This window comes from Cannabis sativa, chromosome X, assembly GCF_029168945.1.
Source record: "Cannabis sativa cultivar Pink pepper isolate KNU-18-1 chromosome X, ASM2916894v1, whole genome shotgun sequence".
NCBI lineage: Eukaryota > Viridiplantae > Streptophyta > Magnoliopsida > Rosales > Cannabaceae > Cannabis > Cannabis sativa.
Window position 1 is genome coordinate 39721496 of NC_083610.1, and position 24953 is coordinate 39746448.

Consider the following 24953-nt stretch of genomic DNA (forward strand, 5'->3'; position numbering starts at 1 on the left):
TGGGAGAAAGTGGAGAGAGAGAGAGGCCACTTGGGAGTTGCATGTAGACGGAGCCTCGAATGGCAATGGAGTAGGAGCTGGAGTGGTGATGACAGCCCCTAGAGGGACCAAAATGTATTGTGGGATAAGGTCCAAGGCTTCCAACAATGAAGATGAGTATGAAACAATGTTGGTTGGGTTGAGACTCACCAAGGAATGGAAAGTTACACGGCTGTGGATTTTCAGTGACTCGCAATTGGTGGTTTTCTAGGTACGAGGAGAGTACCAAGCAAAAGGGCCAAGGATAGTGGCATACTTGGCCAAGGTTAAGAGCTACCTGGAATAACTGCAGTACTTCACGGTTAAACAAATCCCAAAGGAAAGTAATGCCAACGCTAACAACCTAGCTAAGCTTGCATCGACCGAGGTTGACATTCTAGAGTCTGTGTCAGTAGAGTTCTTAGCCTAGCCAACCATTGAGTGTGATCAAATGTAAGTAGGGAGTGAAGAACCCTCCTGATGACACCATACATTGAATACATCCAAGAGGGGAAGTTTCCCTTGGACAAGAAGGAGGCTCAAAGAATCCAGTGCAAAGCCGCTAGATATGTCTTGATAGATGGAGTTCTGTACAAGAGAGGTTTCTCCACATACTCTTGCGTTGTATATGGGAAAGTGAAGCACAACAAGTATTATCAGAAATACACAAAGGAGAATGTGGGAACCACGCAGGAGGTTATTCGATGTCGAGGAAAGTATTGAAACAAGGATACTACTAGCCTAGTTTGGAGAGAGATGCAACGATATTTGCAAAAAAGTGTGAAAAATATCAAAGACATGCCAGCTATAGCAGGTGCCTCTGGCTAAACTCACAAGCATGACTAGCCCTTGGTCGTTTGTCATGTGGGGAGTCGATCTAATTGGGGCTTTACTAGTAGGTAGAGTCGGGGCGAAATATGTTGTGGTGGCGATAGACTATTATACCGAATGGGTAGAAGGGGAGGCCTTGGTCAACATCACCGCTAAGCAAGTAGTATCCTTCATCAATAAATTCTTGATATGTAGATTTGGGGTGCCTTACAAAATCATCACTGACAATGGAACCCAATTTGAAGGGGATTTTCTAAGTTCCCATTGCTTCGAGAGAGGCATCGAGAGGGGATTCCCGACAGTAGTATATCCCCAGGCTAATGGGCAAGTCAAGGTAGCAAACAAAATAATCAAGAAGAACCTGAAAACAAACTAGAAAAGATCAAGGGAAGATGGGTGGATGAAGTGCTGAATGTACTCTGGGCGTATAGGACAACGCCCCACTCCACCACAAGTGAAACTCCTTTCTCCCTGGCTTACGGGTGCGAGGTTGTGTACTTCCTATAGAGATGAAACTCAACTCATTTCTTGTGAAGAATTTCAATGAAGAGGTAAATGAAAAGGAAATGGCAGAGAATTTGAATCTCTTGGAGCAAAGAAGGGATGCGACCCAAATAAAATTGGCGGTATATCAGCAAAGGGCAGCACGATACTATAACTCAAGAGTCCGCGTGCTTGCCTTCAAGACCGGACACTTGGTGCTGAGGAAAGTCCTCCCAAATACTAGGGATGTAAGGGCAGGAATGTTGGGAGCCAACTGGGAAGGTCTCTATTGGAATGCCAAAGTCATCCCGCCAGGGACCTACAAATTGGCCTGCATGGATGATATAGTAATACTAAGGGCATGGAACGCAACACATTTGAAGAAGTATTATTGTTGAAAAGGTGAGTCTGAAGTATCATTTAGCCATTGAGTTTTGAAGTCAAGGAAGGCGGCTCGTGAGGAAACTCCACTAGTTTAAGTTTCCTTGTGTGTTTCCACCTCCACACTCTAATGTAATGAAACAAAAGGCCACTTAGATGGCATTCGAATTATTCTTTAGAATATATGAATATCACAGTGGAATTAGTCAATCGCACCTCATCTGGGAGTCAAACCAATACCTCCCTTCTTTCAAAAAATAATAACAAAGGAGAAAAGTAAAAAAATAATAATAAATAAATATTTCTAATTCGGCAAGGACTAGCTATCCTTATTTGACAAAAGAAATACATTTTTCTCGCAAAAGTCGCCCATCCAAAAGAGGTCTTTAAGACGTTCATGGTCTAATACTAAAACAAGAGGGATACCTTTTAAACATAAGCAAACATTCACAAGTCAAGACGAGACGCTGTCAAGTACAATAAGCCTCCTCACATCCGAGTAAAAGGATGAAGAAGTAATAAGAAGAAGAGACTACTCAAAGAGTAATACTCCCTCAAATGAATACTTGCTTACCACACCAGGGAAAGTCGCTTGGCCAAAGAGTGATCCTCAGATTTTCTCAACCAACATCAGTTACGAAAGTCGTTTGGCCTAAGGGTGACCCTCAGAGTCGCTTAGCCAAAATTAGGTACAAATGTCGCTCGACCATATGGTGACTAAGGTCACTAAAAAAATGGGATTAGACAAGGTGAGGAGAATCTACCAGTACACCAACATATACCGCCAATACAAAGCGGGCACCTCCTAGAAGAACATTAAGAAGATTAGACCCACACTTCAGCGAGGCATATTCCCCAACTCACTCAGTCGACAAGAACACTTGAAAGAATTCTTGTAGACTGAGAGGGCAAGTGTTAATCCCAAAACTTAGCGCTGCTAACTTAAGGGGTTAGTTAGCTAATTTCCAAGGGACTAACGAAAGCGCATCCAAAGAGCTTATCCTACCTGGCATGTATTTCACAAACTCATCGTCGATACTCGCAGTCCCCGAGATGCATCTTAGCAATTCAATGACTAACCCCATGGTGATCATTCACGAATGAGGGAATGACAAAAGAGAGGACGTAAGAAGGTGAAGTCGTGCATGCAAGTATGTGCACTCGAATGTGTGCATGAGAGTGTGTACATGCATGTGTGTGCAGCTGCAGGGTGCAAGACATGCGAGCCCATTGGGGTCTCGCATGCGAGCGTGCTCGTGTGTGCGTGCAGCTGCAAGGATGCAAAATGAGTGGCTTGCATACGAGCATGCACGTGTGTGCATGCAGCTGCAAGGCTGCAAGACGAGGGGCTCGCATGCGAGCATGTGGCTGTAAGGATGCAAGACGAGGGGCTCGCATGCGAGTCCATGGTGTGGCGAGCATGCGAGCATGCGCATGCATGGATGTACACATGCAAGTCCATTAGTGTGGAGAGATTGTGCAATGCAAAGTGTGTTGCTTGTGTGAAAATAAGTGAAGGTGAAATTTGAATGCACATAAAAGAGGATGTCGTTAAAGGGGAAATCAAAGGACAAGGTGTGTAAAGGAGAAGCGTACAACCATGCCCCCTACAAACTTTGAAAGCAAGAAAGTGCGAGTAGTGGAGACAATGCACCTATAAGGTCTGAGGACCCGACCAAAAGTACACTGTAGCCACACCTCTGCGACCGAGGACCACCTAACACCCGACAAAGGTACGAGGTACAAGGCCAACTCCAGCACCTACAACGTGTAGCATGAAAGTGACACTTTCTCTCCTTCGAACCACCATGTACCTCAAGTCATTAGAGCTTACAAATACCCATTTCTGATGTGAGAAGGGGTTGGAAAATTAATTGTGTAACTCAGACATTAAATGCAATAGAGAGAAACATTCATCCATTAATACTTGTATTTATTTTCTGTTAGATTTTGTGTCCTAAATAAAACCCATTACAATCTGATTAGTTATCAATATAAGAAATTTGAAGTGATTTATGTTTGAATGAATTTTACATGCTTATGGTTTAATATGTTTTAATATATATACACAAAGTCTGTTAAATCCAGAACATATATTTATTCACAATTACAGTATTGTCAACACAGTGGAATGTGATTGTGATTATATGATTCAAAAGACTAAGTCCCTGTTTCATCAGTTGTTGTGTACCGAAATGGTACGTTTTACATTTATCAACTCGCAAGCGCACGAATCTTTATTGTAGTATGGAGATTGTAAAGAACGAGGTCGAACCCATGGGAATTGCGTGAAATCAAAGAAAATACTTATTTAATCTAAGCTAATAAAACTCTAACCTAGTCCCGAAAATGATGAGGTTTTTTGGTAACAAAATAAAATAAAGTGTTTAAACGATAAAAATGACAGTAACAAATATTTTCAGAGATATTTGGGGATATTATTAAGGGTTCAGAATCCACTTAAGTGTATATAAAAATATTTATGTTTATATTGTTTCTCATAATTTAACCAGTAATCAAACCAATTATTTTCTAATAAAAAAATAGATTTTCCTTCGCTTTAAAATTATAACTTCTAAGCATTAAATGTGAAACAATTTAATGTAAATACAAAAAATCAAAGAATATTATTTTTAATAAAATGTAGAACCAAGCATTAATAATTTCTAACTATCAAAAATACGTGTTATTAAAGATGAAAGAAAATTATTTTAAGAAGCGAAAATCATAAGCATATATTGTACTGAGAATCAAAATAAAAATAAATACTTAATTAAATACACTAGGTTTCATCGTCCACCTTAATAATAAGGAAACGTAGAAACCCATAAGAAAATTAACTAAGAAAAGCGGTAAACTAACTGAGCGTTTTCTCTGGATTTTTCTGTCTGAAACTCTGAAACTGTAACTGAATTCTAAAATCCTAAGCTTCTATTTATAGAAGGGTAAAAGGACTAATGTGCAATTAAACTTATTACAAATTGCATGTGGATAAAAATGTAAATACCAATAATTAAAACCAGAGTGACACGTGGCATTGTCGGATTGGCTGATGTGGTAAACTGCTGCCACGTGTCGCCATTTGATCAGCTGTAAAAATGAGCAATTTTGACTTTTGGGCTGAAGAGGAAAAGAGAGAGACGAGGCCCACTCTCGGAGCAGGAGCGTGAGACGCACGCACGGCCAGGGTGAGGCCGTGCGCCTCACGCGCGCGTGGAAGGGAGAGGGGGCCAAATGGAGCCGCTGCTCCTGTTGCTTTTGCCGAGCCAATGGGCGAGCGCCACGTGGCGCTGATGTCAGCAGGGGAAGAAGAACAGGGCCAAATGGGCTTTTGTCCTTTTGTGCTCTATTTTGGGCTTCAAAAATACCACTTTTCTCTTGTTTGGGCCACATTTTTATCATCCTTTTTTTATTTATTTCTTTCTTTTTTATAAATGCTATGTTCTCAATCAAACACAAACAAAATTAAATCCAAACAAAATATTCTCAACACAGACGTGAAAATATTTATTTTAAAATCTAATTAATTTGTAATTCTTTTAATAAAAATAATACATTTTTTTATCTTTTTATTTCTTTTTCTCAATTATGCCATAAATATTAATTATTATTTATAAACAAAGATAAAACTAATTTTAAAGAAAATATTTTCAATATAAAAATATATTGCATTAATTTTATGAAAATATTATAAAGAATTAATTTTATTTTGTATTTTTACACTATAAAATATGTAATATTTTGGCATTTAACATCAGTATTTTGGATTTACACTGATGTGATAATCAGCGATGATGTGTACTTACACTTGGAGTAAGTGTTATGTTCTTTACAGGATATTGGTAAAGTATACTAGTTTCGAATGTATGGAGTATACATTGGACTGGACCGATATTGAACTTAGTTAAGATATTATAAACTTACCGTTGTATCTTTCCAAGTCAATATCAGTAGTTGATCTTAGATTAAAAGAATCTAAATCCTGATATGCTTAGGCTCAACTCAGGAGTGCTATTCATGTTCTTTGATTTATTAGTTAAGCCTACTTTTGGGTTAGGGTGATACGTATATTTTGGGAACATGATAGTATGATTGAGTGGGAGCGCTGAACATAAATATGGAATCTATAGCTTCTACTGGTGTATAGAAGTCAAGTGACGATTCCCTTCGAGCTTAGCTAAATAGAAGTAAATGGATGAGCTCTTGTTTCAGTGACTATTTCTTAGATCACTAAAACATCATTTACAGGTAGCTAAGTGTTTTAAGGGGCCAAATATGTTGAGGGGTGAAAACGGTAAATTTATCCCATCTCGATGTAAATCATCTATATAGAGGATCTTTGATCACATTAAGATTATAACAATGGTTAAATGAGATAGCATATCTATATCGTGAAACATATAGAATGCTCTATATAAGTCTGAGAGTGCAATTCTAAGTTCTAAGAGTGGATTCAACGAGGAATTAATAAGTAGGGATTTACTTAGTAAATTCGGTTCACTTATTGGAAGCTCAGCATATAGATCCATGGTCCCCATTCTAGTTGAGACCGTACTGCTTGTAAGACTCAATAATTGATTTGTAATTAATCAATTATAATTCTAAAGTTAGACTATGTCTAATTTGTGAATTTTCACTAAGTAGGGATGAAATTGTAAAGAAAAGAGATTCTAGGTTTATTTATTAATTAAGAGACTCTATATGTCTAATTAATAATTATATTAAATGACAATATTATTTAATAATCTATTTTAGTTATTAAATAATTAGTTTTGGTATTTAAATGGTTAGAATTGGAAAATTGGCGTTTTTGAGAAAATAGAAATAAAAATTGTGAAAACTGAAAAATCCAAGTAAGACCCATTAACACCTATGGTCGGCCACTTGGGTGAGATTTTCCAATTAAAATTTTCATTATTTTAATGCCAAATAATTACTAACCTAAACCTAGTAGTTACCTATAAATAGAAAGTGATGGCTCAGTCAAACAACAAGTTTTTGAACAAGTTTTCTTCTGATTGCTTTTTTCAGAAAAACTGAGCCTTCCATTTTCTCTCTCTCTATAGCCGACCATACCTCTCTCTCTTTTCTTCTTCACAATTTCGAACCCTTAGTGATAGAGTAGTGCCCACACACAGCAAGTGGTACCTCGATTATAGATTGGAAGACTGTGAAGGATCACACACAAAGGGAAGGAGATTCGGGCTCAGATCTTGATAATACTCTGCGACAGAAAGGATACAAGGGTTAGAGATCTGAGTGGAAGGAGACATTATTCCTCTGCCACCAATGTAAGGTATTCTTAACTTTATATGTGTTTAATTATCGTTTTAGAAAGTTCATATTTAGAGTGTTAGACAACATACTTGTGAGTAGATTTAAGATCCTGGTAAAATAAATATCCAACAACTGGCCTCAGAACCATGGTAATTGATTTGCTTGCAAGAAATTTGGACTTAAAACGATTTGTTTATGATTTGGATGGTTTCATGTTGTTTTGTGTGTTAAATGATGATTGATTGATGTTTGTGAATTTTTTGTGAAAAATAATTGAAATTCTGTTTCTAAAATTATTTTTATTGGGTATCTTGGAAAAAATTAAGCAATTTACTTTTTTACAGAACTCAATTTCGATTTTATTTGAATTAGTTATGATATTTTGAAGTTTCGAAAAATATTAGGGTGACATCACTCACCCCACGCGCGCGGAAAGCCCATTTTCTCAGACGTGTGCGGGTTCGGACAACCCCATGTCCGAGATTTCTCGGTTTGAAGGCACCGTGTGTGTCTGGGTGCTGGGCTACGTGCGCGTAAATGCTGCTAGCAGCATCCGTGGGCGTGTTTTCAGCCCAATCCGCCCGTATGCATGCCCAGGATGGTATGCATTGCATACCGTCCGTACTGCATGCATTTTTTTTCGTTTTTCTTCGATTTTTCATGCTATTTCATAGAATTAATTTTTGATTTTTTGTGTAGTTTTGTATTTTGATTTTTACTTTTCAATTTTCAAATCTAATATCATAAATAAATTAATTTGAATTTTTTAAATTTAATTTTAGATATTAGTATAATTTGAATTTGAAAATAGGTAAAAATCTATCTTTTTGCTTAATTTTTTTATCTTATTTTTAAATTTGATTATTTTATCTTATTTTTTAAAATTTAAGGTCAGATATTAAATTTTTTAAATTAATTTTTTTTGACCTTATTTAAATTTAAAATAAGATAACTACAATCATGATATTTTGAATAGAAATAAGATATTTTGCTAACTTTTAAATTTTGTTATTTTATTTATTTAAATTAAATTTATAAAATTAGAAATAGATATTATTTTTTTTATTTTTTTATTGAATATTTAATTTATAAAATAACATGAAATTTTTAAAAGTGGTTAGCAAATTTTTGAAATGATATTTAGGTTAGTTGAAACCTAATTTTTCAAAATTGTAGGTTTAATTTTAAATATTATTTTATTTTATTTTTTAAAAATCCGAATTTTTTTTTATTTATTATTTTTTTCGAAATTTTATTATTTAAAAATTAAATAAATCCTACATCCAACTATCCAGTTCATCTTGTTGCAGGAGTATGTGTTTTAGCTTATGTGTAAGTTTTATAAAACCTATTATTGCTTGATCTAAATTTTCATGGTTAACTTGTTGACAGATCCAATGATCTGATTTTAACCCATGGTTCAATTGTCAATAGGTCAAGTAAATAATTTGTAACAGGTAAATTTTACATTCTTCTTTCATCTGTGTATGACCTAGTAACATGATAGGGTCCATCCAAATCTGTGTGCCTGTGTGAGCCTATATGTTTATTTTATTATAGATGCATATAGGTTGTTGCTAAATAAAATGTCACACCATGATAGATTTTATTTAGGTCCATTTAGTTTTTGGACCTATTCAATTAATAACAGTTATTTATTTTAAGGTTATTCCTCTCTTTTGGGCCTTGTGTGAGAGTTGGGGGCCAATAGAAGTGGGTATGACATACTGAACCCAGCTCCCCCTCACATGAACTACCCCAATTGTGAAGGCCCATTTGCCTGATTTGAATAACCGTGCTAGTATAATTAAAATTAATTTAACCTAATAAAATTGATTAACAACATAATTAACTTTTAAAATATATGAAATTTATTTTCATTTTAATATTTTAAAGTTAATTTTAAGAAAAACACTCTTAGTTTTAGATATTAATTCTAGACAAACTATTTGTATTTTTCTTGTATTTAATTAAATAAAGAATTTTTAACTAACTAGATTCTTTCTGAAACTTATTTATTAAATATTCCTATTTAAGTTATAAATTAGTTATTTTAACTGATTTTTCTTATGTAACTTAAATTTGAATATTTTTTGAATTTAAAATTAAGTTGAGGAATTCTAGGAATTAGTTATTGAAGATTCTTAAGATATTTTTTTTAAGTTAGTTTTAAACTTAAAATGGAATATTTTTCAAATTAAGTGGTTACAACTTAATTTTTGATATTTAATTAAATTTAAATTTGAAAATATTTAAGTTTTAGATTTTTTCTATAACAACTTAAATTAGATATTTTTCAATTTTTTTTTTTTTTTGAAAAGATACTTAGTTGAAACAAGATATTTTCTAGATAGTAATTTCTAGACTACTTATTATTTCAAATATTAAATAAGAAAATATTACATATTGTGAAATTAATTATTTAAATAATTAATTTTGGTACAATTTAAGTTAAGAATATTTTTCCTAGTATTAAACTAGAGATTAATAATTAAGCCTTCTCTACACTTAATTATTTATTTTTTTGAATTTAATACATTTAATTAAATTGAAAAATTAAATATCTAAGTTGATTTTCATCATGATACTTAAATATTTTTTTCATGACACTTAATTAAATAGAAAATTATTTTAAGTTGAAATTTATTTTTTCAACTTAAATATAAATAATTTTCAAAATATATTTTATTTATTTTATTAATCAATTTCGAAATTGCATTTAATTATGCAAGATGATTTTGAATTTATCTTGAAAAATAGATTAAGTTGTAAATTAATTATTTATTTTAATTAATTTTTGAACCAACTTAAATCAATGATTTTTTCATTTAATGATTAATTTAAAATAAATGAATTAAAATATATATTATTAGAAATTGAATTAATTAGTCAAAAAGAAAATCTAGATAGGTGATATTTTTGCTTGAAGTATTTTTTTTAAGTAATTATTATTTAAGTATTTCGAAAATAGTATAGTATTATACTTTCTTCTTCAAAATACAATAAATATATTCTTATGAAAATTTAAATTTGAGTTGCAATTAATTTAAATTAATACAACTTAAATTAAATAATTTTCTTAATATTTATTGGAAAATTAATACTAAGATGGAAATAATTCAATTTATTTTTCATCACCATCTAAGTATAATTTTATAAATATTAAATTAAATTCTATTTAGAGTTTTATTCTAAATTTGATATTTAATGAATATATTTTATTATAAATAATAAAGAAAATACATTTTAAATAATGAGCTTTATTATTGTTAAGATATTCGATCTCCATTGTTGGTTTTACATAGCTTTTGTTTTAGTGAGTAATCCTCCCTAATAGAGGAACGTTCATTAGCAAGTTAGCACCGTTTAATCTCGAAAGATAAGTAGCTTTGTAAGTGTTTTATATGGTATTGATCACCCTAATGGTGGCGACTGTATTTGACTTACAAAATATGAAACAATGGTAGAAGCTCATAAGATAGAATAGCCTTGACTCTCGCCTAAACGGGACAACGCTGGATTCCAATCTTGATCGAATAAAAGGTTGCTAGAATATTTAATATTTTAGATGAGCTGACAACTCTATTCAATGGATGGTAGCTTTGACTCTCGCCTAAACGGGACACTGATATCAGTTTGTTGAAAACCTTGGAAATTATTTAGGATTGTATTTTTTAGTATTTTCTCTTATCATTCCTACTTGCTATGTGCTTATAATTTCTGAATTGGATTTTGTGTTAAACGATTATTGATTTCTATTTATTATTTTGTAGTATCCTGTATAGCCATGTCGAATCCCATGTTATCACTCTTGACTGAAAAATAAGCTAAATGGATCTAACTTTCCAAAATGGAATGAGAACATTAATATTGCTCTCATAGGAGAAAGTGCCTTGTTTGTGTTAACTGAGCCGTCTCCTGAACAGTCGGGTGACAATGCAACCAAAGCTGTTAAAGAGAAGTTCGAGCGTTGGCAGAATGCTAACAATAAAGCTCAATACTTCATGCTTTACAGAATGGTTGACACACTTAAAATAAGGTTTGCAAAAATCGATACGGCTGCAAAAGTTATGACGAAGTTAACTGAGCTATTCGGTATGGCATCTATTCGCGACTAAGAAGTTCATCAATGCACGAATGGAACCCCATCAGAATGTGCGTGATCATGTTCTCCTAATGGCAAGTTATTTCCAAGAAGCCCAGGATCATGGTGCTGAAATGGATCACACTACTCAAGTAAGCCTTATCTTGAATAGTCTGACTCCAGCTTTTCTGCCCTATACATCAAATTATGTCATGAATAAAAAGGATATAGACTTTCATGAGTTAGTCAATGACCTTCAGACATATGAAAATTTGATTGGAGGACCCAAGAAGAAAGGGGGTAAACCTCACAATTCTGGAAATGGTAATGGGACGGTTAAACCTGAGGCACATGTAGCCTCTACTTCAAGACCCAAATCAAAGAAGAAGTGGAAAAACACCAAGAAGCGAGCCAAAGCTGTGAAAACAGTTCAAAACAAAAAGGCTGCTGCTACTGGTGATGCACTAAAAGGAAAGTGTTTCTACTGCAATGAGAAAGGCCATTGGAAACCCCAATGTCCTAAACTTCTTGGAAAGAAACAAGGTATTTCTTTCTATAAACTTGATGAGTTTTAGTGAATTATTATCCAATTGGATTTTTGATTCTGGACTAACTTTGTTTATTTGTTTTTCTTCTTATTATAGCTCAAGCTACTTGAACTCAGATGCTATCTTAGTGAGTTGGATCAGAAAGCTGGACAAAGGGATGAAGATCGTCCAAGATAAAGATGAAGCTCATTTATTTATTTATTTTTGAATTAATTGTTTTAGTTTTAAAAAAATAATTTGGATTTCGAATTTTAGTTTGGGATTTTTATTCCCTATTTTTCTCATAATGTTGCAATACATTTTTTATTATTAATAATATTTTATTTTCTATTACAAATAAATTGCAATTTATGAGATTGAGCTTCATTTACTTTATCTTACGCCACAATTACCAATTATATTTATACGTTTGTATGTGTAAGTATTTTTATTATTGGTACAAATTCTATAATATTTACAACTCGTCATATATTACATAAACACTAGAAGTTATTTCTATGTTTATAAATAATTGTTAATTCTAATACAATTATTAAGAATTTGTTTAATAAAAGGATCTTTTGATCTGATAGGGGTGGAGAAAAGTTAAGAAAACTATGCAGTTCAACGATCTTTTATATCTAATGAACTCTGGATTGTATTCAACTCCACATAATCTCTATAACACTTAGAGAATCATGATCTTTATAACCTTTAGGGGTGGATCATAATCTCTATATACTTAGGGGTGGATTTTAAAATCCACAGTACCCTATGTAACACATATTTTTCTTTAAACATGGAAGTAATATAATAAATTAGCTATTATCAGTATAAATCCTTGATCTTGATTATATGTTCCAGTTTAGTTTTACTGTTGTAGTAAATAATGATACCAATAAAGTTCTTTGATAATGTATCACACTACCTTAATTGAGTGGGAGAATTTTAAAATTCCTTACCCATCTTTATTTGGTTGACACTTGTGATAGGAACTTAAGAACACTACTGAAAAGCAAATCTAACCATTCATGTGGATAGAAATAACTTATCAGAATTATGAGAATAAGATAGAAGAATTCTTGCTAGTCTATTCGAATGACTTGAGCCAAGATTCTTAATCCTCATAACATTTTATGGTATCTTAATTTGATTACTCAATCTCTAGCAAGTATTTTTCACTTCAAATACTAGTCTGCTAAGTTGATTTAGTCTTAAAAGAAACTTATAGTTTTAGACTAATACAATAAGTCACAACTACATATCCCTCCAAACAATAAGAGGTTAAAAGTATTATTTAACCAGACATCTGCTATTGAGTGGGAGCTATCTGAGATGTAATCAAATAAGGAACGTTAGAAGATATTCAAGGAAGATTTATGAAAGTGATTTATATGTTAGATATTAAAGAACTGTATATCAGTTATCCTTATATCTACCCCAACTCATTCAAGATTTTGAGATGGTGGTTACTCTGGGGGTGGAGGAGTTATTCTATAATAATTCAAGCTCTACCAGAGAAGATTTATAACTTTGTAAATTCGAAATTACCGGAAAGTTATCTTTACTGAAGAAAATTCTACACTGTATTATCTCAGTTCCAAATTTTAAAATATGAGAGATATGTCTTCTGTTTATTCAAATGTACTTTAAAACAGTATGGATTTCAGTATCCCTTGATGAGTAAAGCATATAGTAAAGGATGTTTCATAATGTTTTTAATTATGAACTTGTTTCCAGAAGTTTGGGTGGATTCAAATATACTACACTTGATCTGAAGATCAAGATAACAGATTGATTAAAATGCACAGTTTGTTTTATGTTAGTGCAAGTGGGAGTTTGTTGGGTTTTGTGCCCTAAATAAAACCCATTACAATCTGATTAGTTATCAATATAAGAAATTTGAAGTGATTTATGTTTGCATGAATTTTACATGCTTATGGTTTAATATGTTTTAATATATATACACAAAGTCTGTTAAATCCAGAACATATATTTATTCACAATTACAGTATTGTCAACACAGTGGAATGTGATTGTGATTATATGATTCAAAAGACTAAGTCCCTGTTTTATCAGTGTTTTGGATTTATACTGATGTGATAATCAGCGATGATGTGTACTTACACTTGGAGTAAGTGTTATGTTCTTTCCAGGACATTGGTAAAGTATACTGGCTTCGAATGTATGGAGTATACATTGGACTGAACCGATATTGAACTTAGTTAAGATATTATAAACTTACCGTTGTATCTTTCCAAGTCAATATCGGTAGTTGATCTTAGATTAAAAGAATCTAAATCCTGATATGCTTAGGCTCAACTCAGGAATGCTATTCATGTTCTTTGATTTATTAGTTAAGCCTACTTTTGGGTTAGGGTGATACGTATATTTTGGGAACATGATAGTATGATTGAGTGGGAGCGCTGAACATAAATATGGAATCTATAGCTTCTACTGGTGTATAGAAGTCAAGTGATGATTCCCTTCGAGCTTAGCTAAATAGAAGTAAATGGATGAGCTCTTGTTTCAGTGACTATTTCTTAGATCACTAAAACATCATTTACAGGTAGCTAAGTGTTTTAAGGGGCCAAATATGTTGAGGGGTGAAAACGGTAAATTTATCCCATCTCGATGTAAATCATCTATATAGAGGATCTTTGATCACATTAAGATTATAACAATGGTTAAATTAGATAACATATCTATATCGTGAAACATATAGAATGCTCTATATAAGTCTGAGAGTGCAATTTTAAGTTCTAAGAGTGGATTCAACGAGAAATTAATAAGTAGGGATTTACTTAGTAAATTCGGTTCACTTATTGGAAGCTTAGCATATAGATCCATGGTCCCCATTCTAGTTGAGACCATACTGCTTGTAAAACTCAATAATTATTTTGTAATTAATCAATTATAATTCTAAAGTTAGACTATGTCTAATTTGTTAATTTTCACTAAGCAGGGATGAAATTATAAAGAAAAGAGATTCTAGGTTTATTTATTAATTAAGAGACTCTATATGTCTAATTAATAATTATATTAAATGACAATATTATTTAATAATCTATTTTAGTTATTAAATAATTAGTTTTGGCATTTAAATGGTTAGAATTGGAAAATTGGCATTTTTGAGAAAATATAAATAAAAATTGTGAAAACTGCAAAATCCACGTAAGGCCCATTAACACCTATGGTCGGCCACTTGGGTGAGATTTTCCAATTAATATTTTCATTATTTTAATGCCAAATAATTACTAACCTAAACCTAGTAGTTGCCTATAAATAGAAAGTGATGGCTTAGTCAAACAACAAGTTTTTCAACAAGTTTTCTTCTGATTGCTTTTTTCAGAAAAACTGAGCCTTCCATTTTCTCTCTCTATAGCCGACCATACCTCTCTCTCTTTTCCTCTTCATAATTTCGAACCCTTAATGATAGAGTAGTGCCCACACACAACAAGTGGTACCTCAATCATAGATTGGAAGACTGTGAAGGATCACACACAAAGAGAAGGACATTCGGGCTCAGATCTTGATAATACTCTGCGACAGAAAGGATACAAGGGTTAGAGATCTGAGTGGAAGGAGACATTATTCCACTGCCACTAATGTAAGGTATTCTTAACTTTATATGTGTTTAATTATCGTTTTAGAAAGTTCATATTTAGCGTGTTAAACAACATACTTGTGAGTAGATCTAAGATCCTGGTAAAATAAATATCCGACATTTTCATCTTCATCATCATCATCTTGTTTTTGGGTTTAACTTAGATTTTTTGGCCACTAAGTTAGTTGACGAATTCTCACCGTCAACATATGCTTGTTGTGGAAAGTTGTGCGGTTGTGGCAGAAGCGACTATGGTGGCTTGGAGGATTTAGAAGGCTAAGCATGATGTCTTTTGGAACAATAAGCTAAGTAATGCCTCAAAAATAGTGAGATTGGTAAGGTTGGCTCTTGACCAATGGTTGAATGCCCAAGCACACAAATCAGTTCCTTTACTGAATGTAGTTTTTGGTAGTGGTGATAAGCATTGGAGGAAACCTGTGATACATAAGGTTAAGATAAATGTTAATGGAGCCATTTTTTAGCATGAAAAGTGTTTTGGTGTATGTTGTGTGATTGGAATCTAATTGAGGTTGTTTCAATTAGGAAGGCGGGCTTGGTTCATTCTGATGTTACTGAAGTAATTGGAGTCAAATAGACTTTACTTTGGATGAAACATAAAGGATGGATTATTGTGGCTCTTGAACGGATTCACTTATTATGGTTCAAGTAGTTAATAGTTATGTCCAAATGCCTTTCAATTTGGTTTGTTGGTCAATGATTGTCGTTTATTGCTCTCATCTCTAAATACTATTTTATTGTCTTTTCTTAAATGATCTGTAGATAGGGCTGCTCATTGTATGGGAAGAGAATCTTATTTTTTGTCGGATCATGTTTTTACTGAGGTTGATGCTCCTGCTACTCTAATGTCTATTGTTATGGTTGATTGCTCTTATTAAATGAAATCTATTTTTTTTTAAAAAAAAAATTATCTCAGTAATTTGAGTTTTTTTAGTTTGTTATATTTGGAGTTATGTATTTTATTTTATTTGTACCAATTATTAATATTTTTGTCCTCTCTCTCTCTCTCTCTCTCTCTCTCTCTCTCTCTCTCTCTCTCTCTCTCTCTCTCTCTCTCTCTCTCTCTCTCTCTCTCTCTCTCTCTCTCTCTCTCTCTCTCTCTCTCTCTCTCTCTCTCTCTCTCTTCCATTTTTTCTTAAAAAATCTCTCATTTTATTACTCCATCTCGTATTTTTTAATGAATAATAGCATGTAAAAGACTATATGAGCATACAAAACCGACCATGAGAATATATGATCCTAAGGCGAATTAGATTTTTGGACCCTCACTTTCAAAAATATATATAAAAAATATTGAAAATGAGTGTCATGAGATTCAAACCCATAACATTGTATAATATCGTATACCCAACCAACTAAACTATGAATATTTATTGTTTATAATACATTTAATTTTGGGTAAATACCATTTGGACCTTATGATTTACAAAAGTTATAAATTGGACCTTCTGTTTTGTTAAATGATAAAATAGACCCTGCATTTTCTAAAATTGTACAAATAAGACCCTAAACTGATTTTTTGTCAAAATAAAACTTAATAATAATCTTATCTAGAGATGTTATGACAAAACTAATTATATTTTCCATATCTGTTCGTGTGAAAAATTGTCTTAAAGTTGGTTATATTGAAAAATAAAATTATTGAAAATTGAGCTCAAGGTCCTATTTTTTCTATTTTAAAAAATATAGGGTTTATTTTGTCATTTAACAAAACAGAGTGTCTAATTTGTAATTTTTGCAAAACACATGGTTCAAAATAGATTTTACCCTTTAATTTTATTTAAATAAAAGCTTAATGAAATTTTTTATTTTTTATTTTTGGCCCTTAAAAAAGTGTGGAGCCCTAAGTACGGGCCTAATTCATCTATGCCTAGGGCTGACCCTCCAAGCATACATATGATATTAGTCTTTTTTGTATTATTAGAAAATTATTTGAGCTTACATTTAGGTAGAACGACTGATAATCTTACCTTCAATCAACGAACTTATACTACACTATGTCCTTATTTAAACATAATTTTCTTTAATAATTGTTTAAATATAATTAGTTAAAGTATGAGATATGATTATAATTATAGGGTTCGTTTGGTACGCCGTATTACACCGTATTGTATTGTATAATATTATATTAAATTGTATTTTATGTAATATTTTTATGTAAAACTATATGTGGTATTAACTTTTATAGATACTTAAATATATAATATTTTAGTATAAATTAAAGTTTAATATAGTATTATATAAAAATATGATATATAATCTAATTCAATATAATATAATACAATACAATACGACCTAATACGACATTCCAAAACGAGGCTTATAAATTTTGGCGAGTCTTACTACACTACTAATCTATGTATGTCAATATGGATAATAATTGATAATAAGAACAAATGCAAAAGGACATTAAACATAGGTAGCTCGAATGGCAAACGAGATAAATATTATAATATTGATTTATGAATAAAGAACAATAGTGCAACCATATTGACTATATATACCCAAGTCAATATTCTTATTCTTAGCCTCTAATATATGTAAACTTCCTTATAAAAAATATTTTATCGACTACAAAAAATTGTGACTAATTATTAATTATTATCTCTATATGTGACTAAAATATCTGTGACTAAATATATTATCTTGTTATAACTAAAAGTAAATTAGTGATAAATTGTGTCTAAATATTATGTTTTCTCACGAGTAGTTTTTTGTTGTGACCAAAAATCATATTTAGTCACAAAAAATTTATGTTGTGACTAAAAAATTATTTTAGTACCTGTTTTTCGTAGTGATTAAGGACCAGAATTAAAGTGTTTTAGGCATCAACTTACTCAATTATATCGATTAATAAACCCAACATATAAATGTATGTATATATAATCATAGTTGAAAGAAAAACAATAAAATTATATATTAGTTGCTTGAAATTTCTGTGCTCATCTCTTCCATTTGTATACCAACTATTTAGTCAAACCAAATAGGAGACTCGATCACACCCTGATTAGTTGGGAAATGATGTACGTGTAGCCAAACATCATTTCAATCATATATTCAAACATCATTTCAATCATATATTTATTATTTATATGTAGTCAATCAAATATTAATAGTACATTATAAATATAGTATTTACATATATACATACATATACATTCATATGCAAATTGTAATATTTCATTTAAAAATAAATATTCTATACGTAAAGGTATATACCTCAACAAATGTATCATGGCAGAATTAGGCTAAATGTACCATGGCGGGATCAGACCGAAATTTAATGAGAGGCTAAGAGCACCTCCAAGGAGGCAGCAAAAAATCAAAAATGGAGTAGTTATATCTCCAAGGAGGCACCATCATCCACTGCAAAATGCATTTATATCTACAGTGCACGGCTTATATGCCGTGCACTGTAGCCACTGCATATATTTTTTGTTTTTTTTAGTTTTTTTAATAATTTAATTAATATTTATATATATTTATATTATTATATTTGTAAAATTAAGAATTATTTTTTGGGAAATTTTTTAATACACATTTTTAAAAGTGATGTACGAATCTACTCCTATTTATTTCGGCACCCGAGAAACTTTTTTAGTCTATTTTTTTTATATAGTAGTGTATATTATAATTATTTAAGACATCCTGTAAAATTTAAAAAAATTTAGAAAAATTTAATAAGCCGAAAATAGAGCACTTCTTTAAAAGTGGTGCACTGATTTACTCCTACCTGTTTCGGCATTTGGGAGACTTGTTTAGTCTTTTTTTTATGGTCGTGTACATTATAGTTATTTAAAACATCTTGCAAAATTTTAAAAAATTTAAAAAAATTTAACATGCCGAAAATAAAATTCAAACTTTCTGTTGCGTGACTCTTTTATTTAGAAGAATACATTGTAAAAGCACCTTATAATATTTATTTTTGTGTAAATTTAAATGTGAATATCATAAATTATTTTTTTCTTTTAATTATAATTTAAGTAAAAATTTATTATATTTTTTTATATTAAACAATAAAAATAATTTTTAAAATTGAACACATATTAAAATTAAAATTAAACACACTAAAACATCATATTCTTATTAATCAATAGTACACATATTTTATATTACACAACAGAACATTATAAAATTAAAGCACACTCAATAATACATAATAAAAACATTACAAACTTAAACATACATTTAAAAATTAAAATACAACACACCAAACATTAAACTTAAAAGTAATAAATACGTATACGAACCTTCAAAGACAAAATGAGATACAACAATTTAATAATGTGGAAGATTATTTCTTGATCCGCCAAGATAGTCATAATACCTGACTATAAACTTGTGAGTCATTTTCTGCCTTCTTTCACCTTGATCTTCGAGATCGTTGATCTTCATCTTCAACGCCATGTCCCGACCCGAGATGCTCGATATTGTGACCCCTCATATCGTGATCCCCGATATTGAGATCCCCGATTTGGATATCCCCGATATCGAGATCCCTCATATTGAGATCCTTCTCCTTGTTCTCCAACTTCGATGTTTGTGCCCTTTCTTTGTAAATTCGTCTTTTTCACTTTGAATGTACTTATGAAACTCGGGATTCGACATAGAATTCAAATCCGTGAATAAAATTTTTTCACAAATTTTCTTCTGTGACGTTCATTTCTATCCTTGTTACTCTTTTCAATAACTTTAATGAGTTCTTTATTTTGTTCCATTAGTTTGTTGAATTGATCATTACCTAATTGTTTTTCCTTTGCTTTTTTTACACCACATGGTCTTTCTGTTGGATAAGTATTCATTTCCTCATTATTCATGTTTAGATCAAAAATGAACTCATACCAAAGGATGCCGATGTCGTGGAGACTCAAAATTGTGAGATGATGATTTCGATGAAGTGAAACTAGGACCTTCGTGTTGGAATCTACGTGGTGCATTGATGTTTTCATCATTTGAAAACTTTTGAATACCTTCGAGGATGTGCCACACATGATCAAATTTAAAGCCTTTATCGTACTTTTATCTTCGGCTAATAACATCTTCGCTTGAATTAACTCGTTGCAATATAAATTAAGTAATAACGTTAATGAAAATTGAAAAATAAGATAGTAATAATAAATAAATTATAATAACAAACACTTACAATGTCTTCGTCGAAGCACCACTTGATTTTTATTTTCAATTTGGTTGATACATCCCCTTAATTTTGCAATCGCACTATTAATAGACATTCGAGTTTGCAAAGATCTTATCGGGCGAGGTTTATTACTAAATTTTCCATCTTTGTGGTACTGATTGAACTCTTGCCCAAAAATTATTACCTGATTGGTTTCTTCCTACGATTGGATCTTGAGAAATGTCAACATAGTACATGACACAAGTGCACATCTTCCTCTACCGAGTAAGAAGAACCGCGAATGGAAGACATTTTTGAAGAAAATATAGCTATTTAGGAAATATGTCAAGAGATGTGATCAAATTGAATGAGAAGTGTGAGATTATATAGGAAAGGAAAATACATCGTAATCTGGGCTGGAGATCGTGGTGAAATGATATCGCCGCCAAGATTAAACCGTGAGATTTCTTGTCTTTTACTTTGGAATCGAAGATAAGGATGTGATGTGACAACACACCGCAATCGCTGAGATCGTGGTCAAATAATTTCAGCGGCCAAGATTAAATCACTAGATTTCTTATCTTTTAATTTTGGAATCGTAAGATAAGGTCGTGATGTGACAACACACTCGCAACGCGTTGAGATCGTGGTGAAATAATTTCAATGCCGCCAAGATTAAACCGAGATTTTTTGTCTTGTAATTTTGGAATCGAAGATAAGGTTGTGATGTGACAACACACCGCAATCGGCTGAGATCGTGGTGAAATAATTTCACGCCAAAATTAAACTCGTGAGATTTTTTGTCTTGTAATTTTGGAATCGAAGATAATAATGTGATGTGACAACACACCGCAACTGGGCGTTGAGATCGTGGTGAAATGATATCGCGGCCAAGATTAAATCGTGAGATTTCTTGTCTTTTACTTTTGGAATCGAAGATAAGGATGTGATGTGACAACACACCGCAACGTTGAGATCGTGGTCAAATAATTTCAATGGGCCAAGATTAAATCACTAGATTTCTTATCTTTTAATTTTGGAATCGTAAGGATAAGGTCGTGATGTGACAACACACTCGCAACTATTGAGATCGTGGTGAAATAATTTCAAATGCCAAGATTAAATCACTAGATTTCTTATCTTTTAATTTTGGAATCAGAAGATAAGAATGTTTACACTATAAAATATGGATATGATACATGATATGAGGCACACCAAAAATATATACAATTTAACTTTGAAAAAAATATGAATTCTTATCCCGGTAAAGTTCATCGTATTTATCATCATCGTCTTCTTCGATGATGAATATTATGATGATATAGAAATGCAAGTGGTAGGTCAAATCACTGCTAACAATAATTTTTGTATCGCTCAACACCAACAAAATCAAAGCTCACGTCGAGGCTCGATTCCTGGTCATATAGTTATTAACCGTGACCGGGAAAATGCTGATCGTAATCTTTTCAACGACTATTTTGCAGAGAATCCTCGATTTACCGATTTGATGTTTCCGCCGAAGATTTCGAATGGGTCGTGCTTTATTCCTTCGTATTTTGATGCTATACAAAGACATGACAATTACTTTGTCCAGTCGAAGGGATAGAATGGGAAAACTCGGTTATCGTTTGCAAAAAGTTACAAACTCGTATTTCGTATGCTAAAGATATGGTATGCCTACAGATGCTACCGATGAATACATCAAAATAGGAGAATCTACAACTTTAGAAAGCTTGAAGCGATTTTGTCGTGCCGTTGCTGAGGTGTTCGGAGCCCACTATCTGCGATCACCCAACGCTCATGATGTTGCTAGACTACTCCACATTGGTGAACGTCGAGGTTTTCCAGAATGTTGGGAAGTTTGGATTGTATGCATTGGAAATGGAAAATTGTCCAACCGGCTTGGGAGGACAATATGCCTACGTAGTGGGTCCCCGACTATTATTCTCGAAGCGTAGCCGACTATGATCTCTCGGATATGGCATGCATATTTTGGCTTACCAGTGATCTAATAATGACATTAATGTGTTAGAGGCATCCCATCTTTTTGCTAATCTGGCTGAAGGTATTGCTCCACCCGCTAATTATGTTATTAAAGGAAAAGAGTACAATATGGGTTATTATTTAGCCGATGGTATATATCCAAAATGGTCCACTCTTGTTCAAACTATCCATGATCCACGTGGTCCAAAAAAGAAACTATTTGCAATGAAACAAGAAGCGTGTAGAAAAGATGTCGAACGTGCATTTGGAGTATTGCAATCTAGATTTGCAATTATTGCTGGACCTAAGCACGTCTTTGGAATAAAACGGCTTTACATGATATAATGACTTCATGTATTATTATGCATAATATGATAATAATAAGATGAACGTGATCTAAATGCACCAATTGAAGAGCGTGTCGAAGTGCCAAGTCCAGAAGTTGAGATGGTAGAAGATGATAATGCTCGGTTTCAAGAATTTCTTGCCAGACATAGAAAAATTAAAGATAAAGATGCTCACATTGAGCTTCGAAATGCATTAATCGAACACTTGTGGGACGAATATGGTAACTCACAAAATTAATATAATTTAATTAATTTTAAGTGTGTGTTTCAAGTTTAATTTAATTTAATGTAATTTTTTTGTCATGAATGTAATGTTTGTTCTCTAGTAATGTAATATTTATGTTATTGCAATATGATATTTTAATTTATCGAATTTTGCCGATTTTACAGTATTATTGTATTTAATCACATTAGTAAGTTTATTTAAATATAACAATTGTGGTAATTTTTGTTAATTAATATGATATTATTTTTTTAATTTATTAAAAAATTAATATAATAATAAGGAATATTTTTTTTAGTGTAATTTTTGGTGTTGTGGTTGGAGTAGAAATAATTTTTGACACCAAATTTGGTGATAGTGTAACACCAAATTTGGTGTCTCTTTGGAGATGCTCTAACACAAGTAAAAATATGAAAAAATATTTATTTTTATTCTTTTAATTATTTTTTAAATATATTTTTCAAAAAATAAAACAGAGGCGGGAGACGATGGCACCCTCAGACCCTCTGGCCCCTGGCTCCGTCATTAGTGCCAAGAAAATAACAAATAACACAAACTTGACAAAAAATCATCGTGAGTATTTTTGTTGTCAACAAAGAATATTTCACTAATCAATACCAGCACTTTTGCAATCAACAATGGATTATACCCACCACCCTATATACACCATACTTATAAACACCTTAATCTCTTAAGATCTTTTTTGCCTAATTGATTTAGTTTCCACTCATTTACAAAAGGGAAATTTATAAAAATACTGTAATTTGGGTTAACTTTTACAAAAATACTGTCACACGGAAAAGTTTTCAAAAATACTGTCTTTTTATAAAACACCAGTAAAACACAAAGCAGAAAAACTCAAAACAACAGTAGAACAACTACAAAACACTAGTAGAACACCAATGAAAACTTAACACAGTATACTGCAGTATGAAACTTATAAAAAAATACAGTAAAAAAGTAAAAAAGTACCGCCTGGCAGTATTTTTGTAAAAAATTAGCAAAAATTAGTATACCATATAAATTTCCCTTTACAAAATTCACTTTAAATTTTATACTTTCTTTGACAAAACTATCTATATAATGAGGGGCAAAACATTTTCTTTAAAACACACACAAGTTACAATTCATCTAATATTACTGTACATAACCAAACACGGTAATGTTGCTTTCCTAGGTTTATAATTCCCTTCATCACTCTCCCAGCAATGTGATAGACCTCCACTCACTTTTGTTTACGCTAGGAAAAGGTTTAAAACACCTAAGGATGGGGCAGCAGCAGAGGATAATTCCTCAGGGTAAATGCTGTTATGTGGGGTTTGTTTGGGTGTAGCTGAGGTGTATTATAAACCTCTAGAGTCAAGCTATAAATAAGAATTAGTTTCCTTTTGTGAGTTTTGTCAAGTATTCTGTAATAGCAAAGAGGAGAGTACAAGCTCTCGAATACCTGGATTTTCATCAATACAATTTGATTTTCTCTCAACTTCTCTTCCTTTTACTCTTATTTTACTGGTTTATACTAATTGGATAGGATAATCCTATCAAATTGGTATCAGAGCGGTAACAATTCATGGGACCGAAGAAGGATTCGATGGTGGAATTCAAGGGAGAAAAGGTCTCTGAATTTCGTGGGGAGGTTCAGTAGGTATCGCATGGTTTGACGAAGATACAAGAGGAGTTTCAGGGGGCTATCGCTAAGATTGTCGCCAAGCAATTGGAACCAGTCGTGAATCAGATCTCCCAACTCACTCAACTACTCTTACCTCCAGGGAAGACATCGCCGGCAGCTGCAGCGGTTAGTGCAGATCGGTTTCGACGAGCCACAGAGGGGAATGGGTCGTCGGTGGGGGAACCCAATTCGGCAGGAGCTCCAACAACTCCTCCACCACTGATTGTGCAATCAACAGGGATTTCTCATCCTCTGTTTGCACCGACAACGACACCGATTCAACTGGGATCATTTTCGCCAACACAGTCGCACGGTCAGGATTTTAAGCCACCGAGAATGGAAATACCCCTGTTCAACGGCGATAACCCCGACGGATGGATTTATCGCAT

At 32.4% G+C, this 24953-nt stretch overlaps 1 pseudogene; it reads left to right on the forward strand.

Moving 5' to 3' along the window:
* Nucleotides 1-1358: 1358 nt before the first annotated feature.
* LOC115712449 (uncharacterized) lies at nt 1359-23117 on the forward strand (annotated as a pseudogene).
* Nucleotides 23118-24953: the final 1836 nt, after the last annotated feature.